This window comes from Myotis myotis, unplaced genomic scaffold (genome assembly GCF_014108235.1).
Source record: "Myotis myotis isolate mMyoMyo1 unplaced genomic scaffold, mMyoMyo1.p scaffold_m19_p_14, whole genome shotgun sequence".
In the NCBI taxonomy this organism is placed as follows: domain Eukaryota; kingdom Metazoa; phylum Chordata; class Mammalia; order Chiroptera; family Vespertilionidae; genus Myotis; species Myotis myotis.
This window is the reverse complement of record NW_023416318.1, coordinates 30,698,617-30,704,106: the sequence shown is the minus strand read 5'-3', so window position 1 is coordinate 30,704,106 and position 5,490 is coordinate 30,698,617.

Below are 5,490 nucleotides of genomic sequence, written 5' to 3'. Positions count from 1 at the left end.
TGGGAAGAGAGATCAGAAGAGGTCAAAGGTCAACAACAGTGGGTGAAGCTAGCAGTGGGGACCTGGGAAGCTGAAGTGCCCCAGAGAACATGGTCATCGGGCCCTGGTCCCTTATTTAACAACGTGGGATTTGCCAGGTTCACACAACAGCTAAAGAGAGTAGGAGTGAGCCTAATCCAAAGCCCTAGGGAATCAAAGGCCAGGCGATGACTCCACAGAACCAGGCTCTGTCATCTGTTCAACACACCTAGTGCCATTCCTGCTTACCCCATCTCTCTGTTCTCATGGGGTCAGAGCCAGTGCCCAATCTCTGATTCCACTTCACTTGGGGGTCAAGTGACCCCATACTTCAAGGTGGAAAAAACCTGGGAAGTCACGGGCAAACAAGCAGCTCCCCCTCTGGGGAAATAAGCTCAACCTCCAAAGCACATGAAACAAATCAATGGACTGAGAGTCCAAAGACGTGTCCAAGTCCAAGAATTCCAGAGCCAGGTGGGGAAAGGTTCCAGAAGGCAGGAGGAGTCAGGAAGAGTCGCGACTTGAGTGGACCAAAAAGAGGGACTTGCTATAAAGAGCTCAGAGAAACTCAAAGATCCCATCGATGCAGTAATGTCACAGAAAGTTCAGACGTGGGGCTAAGCCCGGGTTTACCAATCCCAATGGCTGGGTGGGCCCCTAAGGAGGAGAAACGGAGGTGGCAGTGCGTGGATGGGGTGATGCTTGTCATTAGTGCATTTAAGTGTTTGTTCCCACCTTGAAGTGGAAACCATGGAGTACCTGAATGCTAGCAGCTCCTGCTACTGAAGATAAAGTGAAGTTAATGGTGCTTTCTGTAAGAAAATGAATGTCATTGGCCCCAAATGCTACTTACAGGGGGCTTTTCAGGGGGAATATAAAGTGTTACCTATAAAAATACCTGTGCATTGGTCTGAGCTGGCTGGTGACTGGCTGACTTGCTTTGATATTTCTGTGGGGTCAGTGTGGTTTCCTTTGTGCCAAGAAGGGGAGGGGCAAGTGTTATATTAGAAACCTAACAGAGAAGCTGGTACATTTCACACAATAAAATGAAGGCATGCCCCTTCCATACTTGCAAGTCCTCAACGGCTTTCCACTGTACATAGAATAAACCTGAATTCGTAGTGTGCCATTCATAAGACCCTCCCCTTTCCCTCCCCTCTCCCCTTCACTCACTGAGTGAAGCTCTACTGGCCTCCTCTCTGCTCCTCAAACTGGCATAGCTTTTTCTGCCTCGGTGCCTTAATTTGTGGTTCCTTCTGCTCAGAATGCCCTTCCTTTCTCCCCACTCCCAGCCTCCTCCTCTGCTGTTTGCATAGCCAGCTCCTTCTTGGGCGTTAGGTGCATGGGGGCCCTACTTGAGCAGGGGTCAGGGAAGGCCTCACTGCCCAGAGCCCTGCACTGAGATCAACCTGAAATCGCCAGTTGCCCACTTGTTTGGTGTCCTCTTCCCAGTCCTGACGCCTCCCCGTACCCCCATTCCATGAGTCACATTAGAATGTTCCTTTCGGAAAGCTGGGGCCTTAATTGTCCTGTTCACTGCAAGGGATGTAAAGCCTGGCAGAGCACCTGCCATTTGGTAACCACTCAATAAATATTTGTGGGCTGAAAATGGGGGTGGTTGTATAAGCCATACTAAGGAGTTTTGTGGCTCTCTTTTTGTTTTATCAATATTGCCTGTGGGGCAACATTTCCCTTAAGTCCCATTTAAATATCTGTTTCTCCCCAATTTTCTCTCTCCCAAAGCTGCCAGACACTCTCTTTCCCCTCAACCTTCTCCTTCTCAGCCCTCTCAACCCATGGGCTCCAGTCTCCTCCCTCAGCAAAACATAAACTGGTGGCCCACCACGCCTGGCAGCCCACAGTCCCAGCCCACAGTTCAAAGCAGGTTGAACCAAAAGGAGCTTCATGAATAAATGAATGAGAGAGCTGCTGATTGGAATTTATCCAAGTAAAAACCCGGGGCTCACACGCCAAACCAGAAAAGACTCTTCTTCAAACTCTTTATTGTTCCCCTTCCTTCAATGGAGCCCAGTGCATCTTGCTTCCTCTTTCTCCCCTCCTCCCTCCCTTTCTCCCTCCTCCTCCCTTTCACAGAGCTCCATTAGCACCTGCTCTGTGCCAGCTCTGGGCTAGGTACTGTGCCACCTTCCTACCCACTCTGCTCCCCAACATGCCCCCTGTGCCCTGACCTCCCACAAGGTCCCAGTCTTTTCCTGGGCTCCCTCAAGTCACATCCCTCATGCAGTCACCCACTGGTACTCCTTCTCTGTGAGCCTTCATTACAACCGAGCCCTGAGGCCAGAAGAACCTGGTAAGAGAAAGGAAGGATTCTCTGAGGATCCAGCTATGGCCATGTATTTGCTACATATCTGACCTGCAGGGAGTCGAAGTTCTGGAGCTTCTATATGGTAACTTTTTCATAAAATGAATGACAACAACATGGTCTTTTCCGGTTTTTTCTTTGCAGTCCCAAGTGTCTTAGCTGATTATGACCTTGAACAGTGTCCTTGCTTCTTCTGAGCTTCGGATTCAAATGAACCTTTGGCTCTCAAGATTCCTTCAAGGTCTAAACATTCTGGAACCTCTGGGACGTGAATCCACCCAGATTTGTAGCCACCAGGATGAGTTAACACATCACCCTGTATGGGCTTATCTCCCAGTGACAAAAGAATGTGCTCAATTCTATCATGCCAAGTGTGTGTGGGTGGGCCAAGAGTCAGCCAGGACTGTCTCTCCGATTTGGAGATTCTTTCGCTGTGTCTGCAGAGAGAGTGGAGTAGCCTGCCTCCCCATAAAGGGCTGCTGACCTGCAGGAAAAGGCCACGGGGTGGGTGAGCTGTGAGATAGGGCAGGAAAGCATTGGGCACCACGAGAGAGTGCAGGTTTATCGTGCTTTAGAACAGTTTAGAAAGGTGGGGTGGACGCGATCCTTTCCCAGTACCTTCAATAACAGGTGTGATTTCAGGATGAGGTAATGATTTAGAAGGATATAAAGGGACAGAAACAGAGGAAAGCATAGCAAGGGGCAGACTTGAGCAAATTTCCCCTGGAGAGCTCAGTAAGGAGCTGCACTTGCTTCCCAGAGGTGGGGGGAGATGGGTATGATTGGCCTAGAGTAGATCTGCTGACCCACTTCCAGGATCCTGGAACCCCAGAGACAGAGAGGAAGCCCTGCGGCATTTTCTGTTCTGCCGGTCTGCTCTCCCTGCCTTCTCTGAGCTTGCAGTCCATACTCAAGCAACCCCTTTGCTTCTGGCTCTCCAGGCAGCTCAAAATCAGAACTAACTCTGTACTCTTCCTCCACCAGTCACCCTTGCCAACAAGATTCCTGGGGTGGAGGCCTCCGTGAGGGGCAGGGCCTAGCTGGCTGTGTTTCAGACCCTCCAGCCCTCCCCCAGCAGGCAGTGAGCCTACCAAAGCAGCCTTGCCCTAACTCAGCACAGCCTCTGTCTGCATCTGCAGCAAACAGCTTCCCTTGCACCTCAGGAGGAAGTGTTAATGAGGAAAGGGGTGGGGAGGGTTGGGCCTGCCTGTAGTTGTAACAGTTTGCTCACGAGGATTGAGGAGCTAAAAGGAGAAAGGCGCCTTCTTGAGGATAGGACAGTTAACAAGGAGGGTGGGAAAAGATCAACCAAAGAACTTGTATGCATATATGCATAACCCATAAACACAGACAATAGGGTGGTAAAGGCTTGGGGTGGGAGGGTGGGCGAGAAGGGGTTAATGGGGGGAGGACATATGTAATACTTTCAATAATACATAATTTTTTTAGTATATGTGCTGCCGAAGCGAGCACTCAATAATACATAATTTTTTTTAAAAAGTATGCCTGCACATTTGTACCAGCCAATTAACAAGTGCCAGTGCATGCATTTCTAAAGCAGAGACCCCTATGGGAGTGCAGCTATCAGAATGGTGACAAACAGCCCACCAGATGGCCAAGGCTAGCGCTGGAGCTACAGAAAGGTACAGGCTAAGGTTTGCCTCCCATGGCTGAGGCCCCTAAAGCTGACCCAGCCTCTAACTTTGCACCCAGGCCCAAAGCAAACCTCCTCCCCCATGTATTTCTGAGGGAGGGAGAGATGCACTAGGGCCCCAGGTTTGTCCAGGAGGTAACCAAACCCTGACGAGGTGAGGCAGGGGCACAGTATCGCCTGAGTTCAGGCTCCACCCATCCACAGCCTTCCCCAGGGAGCAGAAGAGAAGGGTTTTCTTGGTGAGCACCATCCCTGGACTACAGTGTAGGCCCTCATTCTCCCTGCCTCTGCCCCCATCTCCCACCCTTGCCCTTTTCTGTGGCACAATCTAGGGGCCGAAGAGGAGAGAGACTCCGGAGGCCTCCATTCAGGAAGCAGAGCCAGGCAGGAAAGAAGGACATAGCTATCAGAAATGTCTGTTCAGAACCTACGACGTGCACATCCAACTGAAATAATGAGGCATCAGGGAATGCAAAGAAGGAAGAAGACACACTGTCCCTGCCCACGTGGAGCTGAGTCTAGGAAGGTGGGACAAGTGGAAACAGAGGCTCCTAGTAAATGAAGGTGAAGTACTCGATGGAGCTGCTGTCCTACAGCCGGGACTGTGGGCTGCCAGGCGTGGTGGGCCACCAGTCTATGTTTTGCTGAGGGGCCATTATGAGGGAGGAGACTGGAGCCCATGGGTTGAGAGGGCTGAGACGGAGAAGGTTGAGGGGAAAGAGAGAGTGTCTGGCAGCTTTGGGAGAGAGAAAATTAGGGAGAAACAGATATTTAAATGGGACTTAAGGGAAATGTTTCCCCACAGGCACTAAACTTTTCATAAAACCTGACTATTAATTTTTTGGAGATGAATTAATGTCACGCCCCAGTAATGGATGGTAGCCAGTTTAGGGGGCCAGAGCTCGGGTAGGCCAATGGGGTGCAGACACTCCTGGGTGACATCAGGAAATGGGGTTCCAGGTGTCAGAAGGAGCAGCAGCTGGGGGCTGGGTCAGCTGGGAAGGGACTGCTATGCTGGGCCTGGAAAGATGACTAGGAGAGAAGTCAGAAGGAGAGAAGGCAGGAGGAGAGAAGGTGGAGAGAAGGTAGGAGGAGAGAAGGTGGGAGGAGAGAAGGCAGGAGGAGAGAAGGTGGGAGGAGAGAAAGCAGAAGTCTCTGAGAGTAGGGGAACCCTGATAAAAAAAAAAATTGTAAGACAGTGTGAAACTGTGATGGAAAGCCTCGGGGCCTGGACAGGTAGGAGGAGTAGAGGCGGGAGTGGATAGGACATACAGGTCACTGATTCTAATCTCTTCCAGTCTATGTATCAATGAATTTGATGACCTCACACAAGAGCTGGTAGGGTATTTATCTTCTCTCACTTGGGCTGGTAGATTGTTCCTCATGGGGCTTCTACCTCCAGTCTCTCCCTCCCTCCAATGTGTCTTCCACATACAGTGACAATAAAATCATCTTTGAGAAGTCCAGTGTCCATGATTTCATTCTTATCTAAAGT